The sequence below is a fragment of the Macaca fascicularis genome, chromosome 20, assembly GCF_037993035.2.
Source record: "Macaca fascicularis isolate 582-1 chromosome 20, T2T-MFA8v1.1".
Lineage (NCBI taxonomy): Eukaryota > Metazoa > Chordata > Mammalia > Primates > Cercopithecidae > Macaca > Macaca fascicularis.
Genome location: NC_088394.1, coordinates 78,645,510 through 78,660,700, shown reverse-complemented (window position 1 = coordinate 78,660,700; position 15,191 = coordinate 78,645,510). Strand labels below are relative to the sequence as shown.

Sequence of the window (15,191 nt, the reverse complement as noted above, 5' to 3'; positions counted from 1 at the left end):
GCTCGGAGCTTTACCCAGCTGATCTCAGGGAGGCTGTAATGCGTATTAGTTAAGATCATCAATTGAGAAGACAAAATGCCTGGGTTTCACTTTTTGCCCTACTACTTAGCAGTTACAGAAGCCCGGGTACATTACTTAACCTCTCTGAGGCTTAGTTTCCTCTGCTATAAAATGGGGGATAACAAAGTACCTTTCCCATAGCATTGACATAGAGATAAATGAGCCAACAGGTTTTAAACGCTTAGCTCATCTTTCCAAGACGTCAATAAATGTTAGTGATTTAACCCTTGATACAGCCTATGGAGTGAGTGTGATCCCACACCATTTTATGTATGAGAAAAGTAAAAGTGAGAGAAGGTAAATAACTTCCCCGAGCTCATACATACAGCTGGTAAGTAATGTAACTGGACTTAATATCCACACACGGCTATTCAAAGCCATCATTACTTTGCTATATTAGGAGGCTCCACTGACTTTCTTGTAGCTCATGATTACAGTGACCCCATTTTGACCATTTTCTGAGTGCCATATACTGTGCTAAGAGCTTTACATGAATTTATCTATTCACTCTATCACAACTATATGCAGTAGGTACAATCGTCATCCTCATTTCACATATAAGATAACCAAGGTGTAGACAGGTGCTCACAGTCCCAAGTCAGTGGTAGAGACATCTCCTGTTCACCATACCCTATTCTACTCTCCTTCCAGCATGTGGGAGGATTACAATCTCTAGGGCCATTAGGTAGAGTCCTGTAACCCAATCTTGGTCCTGGGCTGTAGGTGATCCATTTTATTTCCAAGTCAAAGCATTTAACCACCAAGATTCTCCAGCATTTCTATTCCTCAGCTGAATAGGAAGAGCTTGTTTGGTAACAGAGGAGCCATAGGAGGAGATAGCCCACCATGCTGCCCCACCAGGTGAAGGAACACACCCTGACCAGGGCGGGCTTCTCATGAAGGAGAACTAAACCCGCTTGCAGGCTCTGAGATCTGTGACCGTTCATGAATGCAGCAGAGCCTCACCTATCCTGGTGGATACAGTGAGCATACAGCATTTCCAGAATTCAAACCCTAGAAAATGAGTACCATAACTTTAATACAGGGTGATGGTAAGAATTAAGTTATGTCAGATACAATCTATATGAAAGGACATAGCACAGAGATGAGCACAAAGAAAATGTTCAATAAATGCTTGTTGAATGAAAGAATTATTTTTCTGAGGGTCAGGATTGAAACCTCCTAAAGAATACATAGTGGTAGACCCTGACACTAGGTAGTGCTTCCTCTGTGTCATGTATATTTCTATGGGCTTCATACACACGGACTCACTTATTTCTCACAATAACCTATGAGATAGCTACTGTAAAGATCCACAATTTACAGATGGGGAAACCAAGCCATGCAGAAACAACAACAACAACAACAACAAAAAAAAAACATTAAAAAAATGAACAGAAGTCATACAGATGTAAGTAGAAGAGGTGGGTCTCCAATCCAGGCAGTATGACACCAGAGCCTATACTCTTTTTTTTTTTTTTTAATCACTGCTTCAGTCAAGGGAAAAGAGCCTATCTTCTTAACCACTATGATGTAGCCTCTCTGTTGGCAATTAATTAGGTAAGCACATTTTTTTTTAAAGAGAACTCCAATGATGTGTAATTAGGTATAAAGAAGAACAATATTGGCCGGGCACAGTGGCTCACTCCTGTAGTCCCAGCACGTTGGGAGGCCAAGGCAGGTGGATCACGAGGTCAGGAGTTCGAGACCAGCCTGGCCAACACAGTGAAACCCCGTCTCTACTAAAAATACAAAAAATCAGTCAGGATTGGTGGTGGGTGCCTGTAATCCTAGCTACTTGGGAGGCTGAGGCAGGAGAATTGTCTGAACCTGGAAGGCAGAGGTTGCAGTGAGCTGAGATCGTGCCATTGCACTCCAGCCTGGGTGACAGTGTGAAACTCCATCTCAAAAAAAAAAAAAAAAAAAAGAAAAAAGTAAAAGAAAAACAATATTCACAGATGAATTAAGAAAAAGGAAAAAAAATGCAATATTGGGAACATAAGGAAAGATGTATTTTCAGTTTGCTTCAGGCCAATTACTTCATAATGGTAAGTGAACACACATACATACAAATGTACATACATAGAGGAAAATATAAAATGAATTGGAGATTGGTGACACTTGAAAGGTACCTCTAGAATGTACTGTTATGGGATAAAACACATGATAAAAGCACCTGAAATACAAAGCTGAGACCTACCTAATGTTCAAAGGAAACTTTCAGACCTACCTCCACTATGTCCCAGGGACAAGTCTACCTATTATTTCCTCCTGCAGGACTGTTTATGTCAGGGGATCCCTGGGGGCCCAGAAGGTAGAGCAGGGCAGGGGTGGCAGCCTTCCACTTCCAGACCCTTCATATGTCCTTGCTGCTGGCCACTACATCAATCCAGGGATGGGCAAGCCAGAGAAAGGAAAGAAGAACTTTCACAAAGCAGTGGCTCTCATGGCAAAGGAAACCACAAAGAACAAGAGGCACATTTATCTCTCTTACCACAAAACAATTCACACTGCCTGACTGCTAATGATTCTGCTGGCTCAGCCCCATGTCCCAGGTTTGTTCTGCCTTTCTCAGCCTCTGTATCCTTTGTTTTGGGCCAGCCTGGAGCTGATTCTGAGAGATGAAAAGAATGTATCCAGACCTCCATCCCTCGATGAGACTTGAGTTCTATCCTTTCCACACCGGGAGGCCCAGCTACTGATTCTGGACTCTCGTGCCCTCTCTACATGATTTTTTCCTGATAACCAGATGGTTAAGCCTATAACCACACAAAATTAGGGGACTACCAGGTCATCCTGATGGCCACGGAAGCAACCTATGCCCCCACAACCATGTGTACTCAGTCCATAAGAAGTGGGACCTATTCTGTCGTAGTTATTCAATATTTGCATTTGGAGTCAGATTGAATGGGTTCAGAGCTCAGCCCTCCCACTGTGATGTTAGACATATTACTTTCCTTCTCTAAATCTCCATTTTATCATCTGTAGAAGAAGGATAACAAAGATGATAATGATAATTAGTGAGGATGATGATGATGAAATCTACCTCCTAGGGCTCTTATGAAGATTAGCCAAAGTAAAGCATCTAGCTCAGTGCCTGGCAGGGCAAGTATTCAAGAGCTTAGTTAGCTATTATAATCTCAGTTATTTCTAGGTTTTTTTCCACCTAGCACTTCTCATACCCAGGCCACCTCAGGTTGAGAGACCTTGCTCTGAAATCCATTGGGTTCCCCTCACTCTTACCAGTTCCCTTTCTCTCACACACCTCTGCCTAGCCTGTGTGAGCAGGGGCAGGTTTCCGACCACATTGCAGCTGGTATAGATGAGTGCTGCATCAGATGCTGTACCTGCCCCATCCACATCCCCTAGGTTCTCTTTGCCATTTTAGTGCATGTGGACTCCCAGTGTGCTTCTATTCCCAAAGGCCAGCAGCTGCAGTAGTATGCTGGTAAATATTTACTAAACACGTCTGGGTGGAGGGAAGGGAGCCCTAATTTGTAATGTTGGCCAATTTCCATGGTGTAGATACTCTCACCATGGCTGATTTCAAGCTATCAATGTGGTCAACTAGATTGCAAAATTCCTAACAATTTAACATCCAGCTTTTCCAAGCCATCGCTAACCAACACGAGCACATCAAGGGCATCTGCGTCTTTTGCCAAAAGGCTGCATCTAAGCTAATAGATCTGCTTTGTCTGTACCCGAGAAGTACAGAAGTATCTGACAATTTGTGCCCCTGCCTGCCCACTATCCCAGCAGTCTTTAACCAAGGACTTGTGGGTCCAGAGGTGGAAATACTCAAGTTGCCTTGCCCCAAAGGGGACAGCACTGAAGTGCAAATCACATCATTCCCAGTCTCCATGGAAGATGAGGCCAAAGCTATCTCAATGGAACTTCACTTCAGATGACATCCTTGCTTAGTCTCCCTCTTGCCAAACTTAGTTCCCACTTCCCTATACATTTTTCCTAGCAACCTAATACCTCGCTTTCACCCAAATTCTCATCCCAGGGCCTTCTTCTGGGGAACCAAACTTAAGGCAGCACTTAAGGGTTTGCATTCTAAAGCTGGACAGGCCTGCACTCACATCCTGATTCTGACACAAGCTGGTGGACTGGGGAAAGTTACTGAAACGCTCTGAGCCTCCGTTTCTCCATGTCCTTTGCCCCACTGTCTCCACTTTCGGGGAGGAAGAGCCACTGAGTGCACAGGTGTGGTGAAGCAAGCTATAATGCTGATGGCACAATAGATTAATCGTCCTTTGTAAATGCTATCAAACAGCCTCTACCTAGACCCTTACAAACACCAGACATATTGGGTCCAATGGTACCAATTTAGTACATCCTTTCTAAGCAGAGAATCCCAAACTTGGAAAGTTTATGTACAAAGATAACCAGTTGAGCCCAGTGCTTTGTATATAATTGACATATAATACATTTTAATTAGTTGATAAGTCAAGGTATTATTTATCATTGTAAAAAACTGGAAAGCACCTTGATTTCAGTAAATAAACACAAAGGAAGAGCTAAATATTCTGGGGTTGACTTGTGTTAAAAAAGTTATCATTGTTAAAAATTATGTTTGTAAAAAATTATAAAATATAAAAGGGTTTATGAAGTATAGTCAAATTTTAATTTATGCTAAAGTCATAACTTAATTTTTTAAAAATATACACATAAAAAATTGGAAATATTGGGCCAGGAGTGGTGGCTCATACCTGTAATCCTAGCACTTTGGGAGGCTGAGGCGGGCGGATTGCCTGAGCTCAGTAGTTCAAGACCTGCCTCACAATGTGGTGAAACCCCAACTCTACTAAAATACAAAACATTAGCCGGGCATGGCAGCATGCACTTTTAGTCCCAGCTACTCAGGAGGCTGAGGCAGGAGAATTGCTTGAACTTGGGAGGTGGAGGTTTCAGTGAGTCGAGATTACCCCACTGCACTCCAGCTTGGGCAAGAGTGAGACTCTGTCTCCAAAAATAAAACCAGGAAACATAGAAAATAAATGTGCCACAATAATACTGAACTAAAATATGTATCTCTAAACAGAAGAATATTATGCAGTAATTGAAAATTGACTGCTTAAAAATCATGAAATGACATCTGTCTACGGATGTCAATATAACTCTAAGCATAATGATTGAATATGTAACTATATAGATTAAACTTATGATTTTTAAGCAGGATAGTGAATATATGATTTTTGATGAGTCAAACTATAAAAAAACTAAACCAACAACTTCAAAATGTATGCATAAAGGAAAAGACTAAATAACTAAACGTTAAGAACAATTATAATTGGAATGCAAACTTTGAGCAATTTTCTTCCTTTTCCTTTTTTATGTTCCAAATTTTCTCTAATTAAGGAGAATTACTTTTATAATAAACAGAATTTTTGATTGATTAGTTGGGTAACAACAGGGCAATGTGCACAAACACACACACACACACAGATGAAATAATAAGGAAAGCAAGGAAGAACATTACCATTCGAACACTATTCTCTAATACTTTCCAAATTTGTTTTCTAATAAGGCCAAATCACAGCCATGTTCTGTGGCAGTTATCAGCCTGAGCTAACTAAATAATCTGACTCAAAAGAGAACTTCCCAAGCCATAGCCAGTTGTGCTTCAGCTGACATCCAGCTCTGGCAAAATTAGCTGGGGACAGCAGCTGGGTGGTACAGTACGCAATTCAAGAACAGGGAAATCTAGAACTCTGTGCTTATTGAAAATCCAATTCAGTTATCTTTGTCTGTGCCATGTGCACCATGCATTCATGGGTTCGTGAATCTCACCCTTAAAATCATATTTCCTCTCTGACTTATGCTGTCACATTTCATAGGTTTAAGTCCATAGTTTCCAATTGAATTTTGCTTTTCAGATGCAATGCATTCAGGTAAATGTGTTCTTGCTGATGCATTAGAAAAGCCAGGTCAATTGAAACACATTGATTCACCACCTGGTGGGTACATGTCTTTCTGTGAATAATTTGTCATTTACAAGCATAAAGGAAAATCTAGGGCATCATGGAATTGCTACTCTCCTCCTCCATCAATTCCTATCATAAGAAAAGCAACATTCATCCCGGGTAATATTCATTCACTTACACGTATGGTGGCATCAGGAGACATAAATGTCAATGGCCACTAATGTCCTCTTCAATGTTACCATTCTCCAGAATTGGAGGTTCAACTTGGCCTCCATAAAGAGACAGGTATCAGCCTTTATTTCTTCTTCTTCCCTGATGCTGAGGGCATGCTGCTTTTTTAATACCCCATTTTCTAACACAGGAGGATACAGTATATAAAACCTGCCATCTGGCTCTTTCTTTTTTTGATGAAGCCATTTACATTTTCTTAGTATAATTAGTATTGCACTGTGACTTGTCAATATTCTTCTGCCATGGCATCAAATAACAGTTTAAGTATACCTGCAACTTTGATGATTTATTTGTTGCAGCATGCTTTCAAGCACTAGTGAGGGATAATTACCAGGGAGATTATTACATGGTGTTGGGTTAATTAAATATGATAAAGCCATTTGCCTGTGACATGATGGGTCTGTTTCGATCTAAATGATATAAAATGGTTAGACTCATCGAAGGCAACATCATGACCTCACAGAAGATTATACCTAACCAAAATAGAATTCTGCTAATGATGTTTCAGAATTTGATGTTCTATCTCAATCTTGCTAGCTGTCTTTTTAATCAGAGAGATGCCATTACAATGATTATTCTTGAACATTTGTGCCCAGCCCTCATGAGAAAGCAAGAGACCTGGTAACTAACTTGAAATGTTTGCAAAATACAAAATATTAAAGGTGTGAAAGGGAGCCTGTGGACACAGGATTGCTTCTGATCTTCTTTGCTAGGCTGAATCAGAGGAAGTCTTAACTGAGGATGGTCTGCTGGGTTAGAAAGCAAAGAAACTATAAGAGGTCAGAGCCTGATGTTCGGTGACTACTCAACAATATCCCTCATCCAATGGAAATGTTGCTGAGCTGTAAACAGACCTAAGCACTAGGCTGGATGGTCCTGAAATCCAGCTCTCCTAACCTGCACCAAAGATTGTGAGATAGGAATGAAGATTTCTATTTTAATTCCAGAGCAGCAAGAACAGAGATCAAGACTATACCGTATTTTTGAAGATATGAAAAGCACCTTATAGCAGGATGCTACCATGCTGTGGTAGTAAAATGGCAATAAAATGAACACAGTCCTTATTGCCTAACCTCCATTTCCTTGGGAAGGCCAAGTTGACAGACACAAATTCTGCAAAGGCTGTAGTGGCTAAAATGATCAATTCAGTCCAAACTGCAATAAGCCCAGTCCCAAAATATCAATGAAACTAATTGCTAGAACGACTGGCCAGGTAAGAGGCATCATTTTCCACTAGCAAGTATCTATCAGTGCCTTCTACAATCAGGCCACTGCAGGGAACAGAATAAACAAACACCTTACGAAACTTCAGTCCTGTCAATAGTAAGACATCAACTTGCAATTTTGTTGAGAAAATTCGGCATATGTTGCATGCCTGTGTAGCATGCCCCCTAGCCACAAGGAATGTCTCTCGTGACTTCATGTTTAGGCTTCTTCCACATGAGAGCAATCACTCTTGAGAGTTTCCTTCCCTTCTTCACCTCCTCCTTCTTGAACCTTTAGCCTCAACCTAAGGCACACCCATGACTCAGGGATGGTCCCCTTGGCTCTTTCCCCATCACTCCTCACTCTTTGTTTCTCTTTGGGGCCTTGCAATTGTCACTCTAGATCCACTCCTCTTGGCTCTTAGGGTGAAGAGTACCTTTAGTCTAGCCTCTCCCTGGAAAGCTAAGCAAGCACATGGACCCTCAGTGCCAGTCCTCCTGCCTTACTCTTCCTTAGTTTATGATCAGGAGCTGATCACTGATGACAACATCAACAGTTAATGGGATGGTAACCCAGTGTCCAAAGAAGAGAGAGCTCAGGAAGAAACCCAAGGCAGTCAATGCAGACTTTGGAAAAGTTTGGGATTGGAGCTGATCCCCAGAGGAAGGGCAGAATGTGAACAGACAGAAACCAGGGAGTGGCGGAAAGAAAGAATGAGCAAAGGCACTATGCTGGGGAAGTTAAAGGGGGCAAGGACCAGGAGCACACAGTGTGCTTGGCACAGGGAATTTAAATCTGGCATCAGGGTGAGTTAGACTTCTATAAACACAAAAATAGTTGTTTTTACCAATTCAGAAAGCACATTGGTGCAACAACATGGAAGGATCCTGAAAACATCATGTTGAGTGGGGGAAACCTTACATAAAAGAGCATGTGCTGCATGATTCTATTTATACCGAGTTCCAGAGCAGATTAAACTAATCCAAGATAGAAAACAATCAGAGGAATGGTTACTTCTGCTGTGGTAGGAGTCAGAATTGACTGGGAAGAGGCTTGAGGGAACTTTCTGGAGTAATTGTGCATTTTGGCAATGCTTTGGGTTACATAGATGTGTGTATTTGTTAAAACTCAGAATACACACTTAAGATTTATGCATTTCCCTGTGTGTAAATTTTACATCAAAAGAGAAACAATATGAAAGCAAATATTGAACTTTACTGAATAATATGAATGCTGAAGTATTTAGAGAGAAAGCATTTCTACAATTTATTTTGAAATGTGTCCAACCGAAAACATGAGGTAGATTAGTAGATGGATGGGAGATGCACAGAAGGAAAGATAGGTGGTAAAATGAGTGGATTAAATGGTGATGTTAGAATCTAGGTGGTGGGTACACAGGTGCTCACTGCAAAATTCAACTTTTCTGTACATTTAAAAATTTTTATAATAAAATATTATTTCTAAAAATGTATGTAGGGTACAAATAGATCTTCAATATAAGGTCAATATTATATGTTATAGTATATTTTACATTATATAGTCAAAGGACATCTCATATTTTGCACTGAGGAATGCTGAGAAGAAAGCAATTTGGAGGGAATTTAATCAGATATATGTATTGGAATAATGATAGACAGGAATATATTGGATGATGATATATAGTAAAGACAAAAACAATGAAGGCTACTATTATTATGATAGGGTGGCCACTGCCTCTGTGTGAAGCATTAGGCATTATCTCATTTAGTCCTTACAAGAGCCTCAGGAGAGAGATAATAAAGCTCAACAGATTAACTGTTTTGTTCCAAGCTAACCAGGCAGAAAGGTGTACTGGCAGAATCAGGGTTCAAACCCAGGTCCGACTGATCCAGAATCCATGTGGCATCTTTGCACTGTGTCACAATACTCTACAGTTATCCTCGGCAAGGTAGACTATTCCCCAGCCTCAGATCACTCCTCCATTTTCTTCAGTGTTCAGGCGAGAGTTTCAATCGTTCAGAAACAGTTTGGACCTGGTGTTAAATATATCAGCTTTGGATTTACGGGTTTTGCAAATTATTCTCAGCGCATCTTGACCTAAATTCTACACATTTTCCTTGACTTAAAAAAGAAGTTACGCTAGACATCTCACGTCGCATAAGACTTTTTAGCAGAAGCCTAAAGAAGACTCCAGCCTTATTTCAGAAGAGTGATTTTCATGGTGGGCTTTTAGAAACAGAAGTGAGCTGGTGAGGAAAATATTTTGGGGGCAGTCAGCTCTTGGGGCACCTCCACTCTTAAGCTTAGTACTAAGAAATCTCTCCAGAATATACAGAGTTGCTGTAGATTTCTCTACAAAGCTTGGACTTTGGGGTAGCACAGACGTGCATTCTGAACTCACATAACTATGAGAGACGATTTTATGAGAAGTGATTTAACTCCTGTGAGAGTGTGTCTTCTCATATAATGGGGATAATTCCATGTAATTCTCAAGCCATTACAAGAAGAAACCAATGTGCAAGAACTCATAGGGTCTGGTCCTGTGTAGACGCTCAATGCAATTTTATTTTCTTCCCACTGTCTTCCCCGGGCCACAGGAAGACATGACACTCAGAGAGTTAGACCGCGAAATACTCTTCAGAGGTGGTATGTTTAACACCGAAAATTAGCAATTATGCCTCCCTTAGAATGCTTTTCCATTGGGAAGCTCATAGTCTAAAAAATTATACACTTATGAAGGCAATTATTCTCTTTTATGCCACATGATTTTCTTATAATAAATACCCATTATACCCATTCACAATGTAGATTCCCCATTGATAGCAGCATCATCAGTGCAAGCCCTGGGAAGGCTTACGGGGTGGTCGGTGGGGAGCTGTCAGTGGGTTTTCATTGGAAACAATGCAGTCTATGATTTTGACAGTTAAAATAGAAGGAGTAGGGAATCAATTTCCATTTAAGACTTTTAGAGCTGGGCACTCAATGGAAACTTGTTGAATTGAGCTAAAGATGAGAGGGCTTTGCACCAGATGCATAATAGCAATATCTTTACAAGGAAACTCTTAATGTTCTAGAAGGGCTAATAGTCTTGGTAATTGGAGCTTCAAGAGGTATTTAGCTGACAGAATTCTGAAATTCACTGTGAATCAAATGACCCAAATACTCATCTCTTTAAAAAGTAAAAGAATAAACAATATTCAGTTTGTTCTGACACATCCATAAACCACATGCAGGTAAGGGGCTTCCACAAATAAATGAATGATTTAAGAATGAATGAAGGCAGGGCACTTTGGGAGGCCGAGGTGGGCAGATCACCTGAGGTCAGGAGTTCAAGACCAGCCTGGCCAACATGGTGAAACCCTGTTTCTACCAAAAATGTAAAAAATCACCTGGGCATGGTGGCACACGTCTGTGGTCCCAGCTGCTCGGGAGGCTGAGGCAGAAGAATTGCTTGAACCTGGGAGGCAGAGGTTGCAGTGAGCCAAGATCACAACATTGCACTCCAGCCTGGGTGACTCGGTCTCCAAAAAAAAAAAAAAAAATGAATGAAATGAATGAAGATGAAGGGAGTCGGGAGTCTGCGAGTGTGGTTCCCCGTCACAAGATAAAGGGACACAAACCAGCAAACAAAATTACCTCCCCAATTTGTGTCTTTCATTCATTATTTGACACACAATTATTCATGTCCTTCATGTATTATTCAACACACATTTATTGAGCACCTACTATGTGCTAGGCATCATGCCTTCACTATGTTCTCAAAATACATCTGTAGAATATATGAAGACAAATTATACCTCATATTTTTATTTTTTTATTTTATTTTTTTATTTTTTGAGAGGGAGTCTCACTCTGTCACCCAGGCTGGAGTGCAGCGGTGTGATCTCGGCTCACTGCAACCTCCACCTCCTGGGTTCACGCCATTCTCCTGCCTCAGCCTCCTGAGTAGCTGGGACTACAGGTGCCCGCCACCACGCCCAGCTAATTTTTTGTATTTTTAGTAGAGACGGGGTTTCACCGTGTTAGCCAGGATGGTCTCAATCTCCTGACCTTGTGATCCACCCACCTCGGCCTCCCAAAGTGCTGGGATTACAGGCATGAGCCACCGCGCCTGGTCTATACCTCATATTTTAAAATCCCACTAAGGCTATATATTAGATCTCAAAATGCCTGCTCTGCTATCACATCTATCTGCTTCCCTCCCAACCCCAGGTTAAACCTCTTCCCTCTTCTGAACATAGATTTGAGGCTTCCCTTTCCATTTCTAGTTTTATTTCACTAAGAGCTGAAAGAATCCTCCTCAGAGGGTAGAGAAGGAGAAGAACCTAAATGGACTAATCGGAATCCTTTCTAGTAGGTAAGTGGCAAGACCATGGTCTTGGAAACCAAACAATCAGCTGCTGAATTCAGTGTCTAGATCCCCCAGTTCTGAGCTGCATGACAATGCAAAAGTTGCAGTCATGCTTAGCCTGTGTACTTGTCTGTAAATGAGGAATATATATTCTAACAACAGCAGCAATAATAATACAAATAACACCTACTTTGTAGCTTCTGGTGAGAATAACATGTGAAAAGGAACAAGCCAAGTCTATGGTCTGGGCAATAATAAAAGGTTGATACATTAGCACATCCTAAAACAAGCAGAGTTTGGAATGCGAGACACAACCAGTCCTTGTCACTCTACCCCTTTCCTTTTCAAATCCAGGGGTGGCCAGGCACAGTGGCTCACACCTGTAATCCCAGCACTTTGGGAGGCCAAGGCAGACAGACTGCTTGAGCCTGGGAGTTCAAGACCAGCTTGGACAACATGGCAAAACCCTACCTGCAAAAAATTAGCTGGGCGTGGTGGTGTGCACCTATAGTCCCAGCTACTAGGGAGGCTGAGTGGGGAGGATCACCTGAGCCTGGGCAGTGGAGGCTGCAGTGAACTGTGATTGCACCACCACACTCCAGCCTGGGTGATAGAGTGAGACCCTGTCTCAAAAAATACATAAGTAATAAAAATAAAAATAAAATCCAGAGGCTTATTATATATCTATTGAAAAGACAGACATCAACTCATGTATTCATTGTTATTGTTTTCAATAAAAATTATTATTAGTCAAATATATGCAGACACTGCATGTTTAACTAAATATTATGTTTTGACTGAAACTGTTGGCCAGTGGCTCTCATCTCCATGTGAACCTTTTTATTTTTTTCTTTCATTCAGCAAATAGTTGTTGAGTGTGTACTATGTCACAGGTGCTCTCCCAGGGTTAGGGATAAAACAGGGACCTAGACAAGCAGAGAGACTGTATTCATGGAGTGTGCATTCTGGAGGAAGAGGTGGAAAATAAGTGACTTTTAGATGATTTACTGTGTGAGGAAATAAGTACTATGAAGAAAAAGCAAAGCAAGATAAAGGGACAGAGAGTGACAGGAGACAGGAAGGATGCTGATTTATGTAGGGTGACCTGTGTGAAAAGAGGATGTTTAAGTAAAGATTCTAATTGAAAGAAAGAGCAAGGCTTACAGATACCGGGTGGGGCACGTCAAGCAGCAAGAGCAGCACATACAAAGGTCCTGGGGTGCACGGAAGCCCGGTGTGTTCTGGGGCTGGTGCAGCCAGAGCTCCATATTCATGTGCTTACATAAAATCTATAAATGTCAAGGTACTGCTGGTTATTTTTTCACACAGTAGCACCAGGAATGTCCTGTTTTGTACTTGCAATCTTACTGCAGTTCATATACCTCCCAGAGAGCACAGGAGATAATTATCTTTCCTAAAAAACATCATTAATCCACTTTCATCACTCCACAATAATGGCTATTAATGAAGAGTGCCCACCCAAGCCACCCCTGGCATCCCCAAGCATGAGAACCTGCTGATTAGAAAGACATTTCTAAACGGATGCAAAGAAAGCAGAACGCTTCTCTTCCTCTTTCTCCAACACAGCAGGTCTTTGCTTTTGGCACCCAAGTTTTGCTCAAGGCATTCCAGGGAGCCCCTCCAGGAAGTCCAGCATGCCCACTGTTTGGCCAGGGGATTTTAATGAACAGACGTGGAAGCAGTGACACAGCCAGGAACATGACCTTCACCAAGCAGACCAAGATGGGGAGAACTGCAGATCAAAGAAGCAAAGCTGAGAGTCTGGCTTCTAATTAGCAGAAAGTTAAAGTCATTTTGAATCATTAGAATTACTGACTTAGGGGTTTATTAAATAACATCCTCTCACATATATTTTCTATTAATACTCTGTGGTAGCTCCCGTTAGCTTCAGTTCTTGAGAACTTTGTGCATTAAGAGATAATATTTTAGAAAATCACAGGTATATTTTGTGCCAAGAAGTACAAGTTTGAATAATTTTCTTTTTATGAATACTAGATAACAATTTAGAAGTAATCAATTCTAATGGCACAGAACTCTTAAAATCCTGAGCATCAGATCATCATGGGAACAGAAAGAGAACCTTAGTTATCATTACATTCAACCTCTTCATTTCATCTTGAAGAAGAGAGAGTAGCGGGGTGAAGTCCGACATGCAGGTCACTTGAGGGAAACGAAGGGGACTGCAGCCAGCAGTCCAAGGTACTCTCTCCTGCCCAGCTGCTTCCTTTCTAGCCTCTGATTTGTGGTTTCACTTTCCAGCTCCACTTGACACACTCTGTAAAAAATTCAGCAAGCCTTTCAAGTGCTTAAATTGCCATTTCTTTGTCTTTTAGCTTTTGTGCCTTTAATGCATATCTCACCTGTGAAAACTCAGTGTAAACAGAAACCATTTTTCTTATTATCCAAAGTTATTATATTTGGTATTTTTCCTACTAGGATGTGTGTGTGTGCGTGTGTGTGTGTGTAAAATCGTAAGTATAAGTCACGAGAAAAAAATTTTTAGACATCACTTCAAATTTCACAGCTTTGAATCATTCTCATTTTTACCCCTCAAAAATATGTCACATTCTCCTCATCACAATGCAACTTGGACGAATGGACTTAAACGAATGGAAGTTGTTGAGATATGAAACAAGTGTAAAATATTTTTTAGAACTTTATGTGACTTTTAATTGTATCTAAATCGCAATTCTACAAACTCCCATTTAATTGTTGCCTTCCCTTGGCCTTGTTCAGCATATTCGTGATGCAATGCCATGTGATGAAACCAACTGATCCCAAATAATTGATTGAGAAGTAGCCTTCTGAGGTGGAAAGAACATAAAAGCTAAGTTTAGATAGCACTGACTCTGAACATCAGAAGTTGGCTGGCTGCCCCAAACTCTTGTGACTAAATGTTCTCATCTGAGGAATGAAAAATAAGTAGTATTTATCCTATTGGTTGTGACATGATTTGGGTATTTGTCCCCTCCAAATCTCATGTGTTGAAATGTGCCGGGCGCAGCGGGTCATGCCTGTAATCCCAGCACTTTGAGAAGCTGAGGAGGGCGGATCACCTAAGGTCAGGAGTTCAAGACCAGCCTGGCCAATATGGTGAAACTCTGTCAAAAATACAAAAATTGGCCAGGTGTGGTGGCACATGCCTGTAATCCCAGCTACTTGGGAGGCTGAGGCAGGAGATTCACTTGAACCTGGAAGGCAGAGGCTGCAATGAGCTAAGATTGTGCCACTACACTCCAGCCTGGGTGACAGAGTGAGACTCCAAAAAAAAAAAAAAAAAGAAAGAAAGAAATATGATCCCCAGTTCCCCAGTGTTGGAGGGAGAGGCTGGTGGGAGGTATTTGGCTTATGGGGGTGGATCCCTCCTGAATGGCTTCCTGCCCCTGCCCTCCCTGCGATCATGAGTGAGTTCT

At 41.3% G+C, this 15,191-nt stretch overlaps 1 protein-coding gene across 2 annotated transcripts in view; it reads right to left on the bottom strand.

The window, feature by feature from the left end:
• Positions 1 to 15,191, bottom strand: part of CDH13 (cadherin 13) — a 1,164,779-nt gene that overhangs the window by 1,013,955 nt on the left and 135,633 nt on the right. The window lies entirely within an intron of this gene.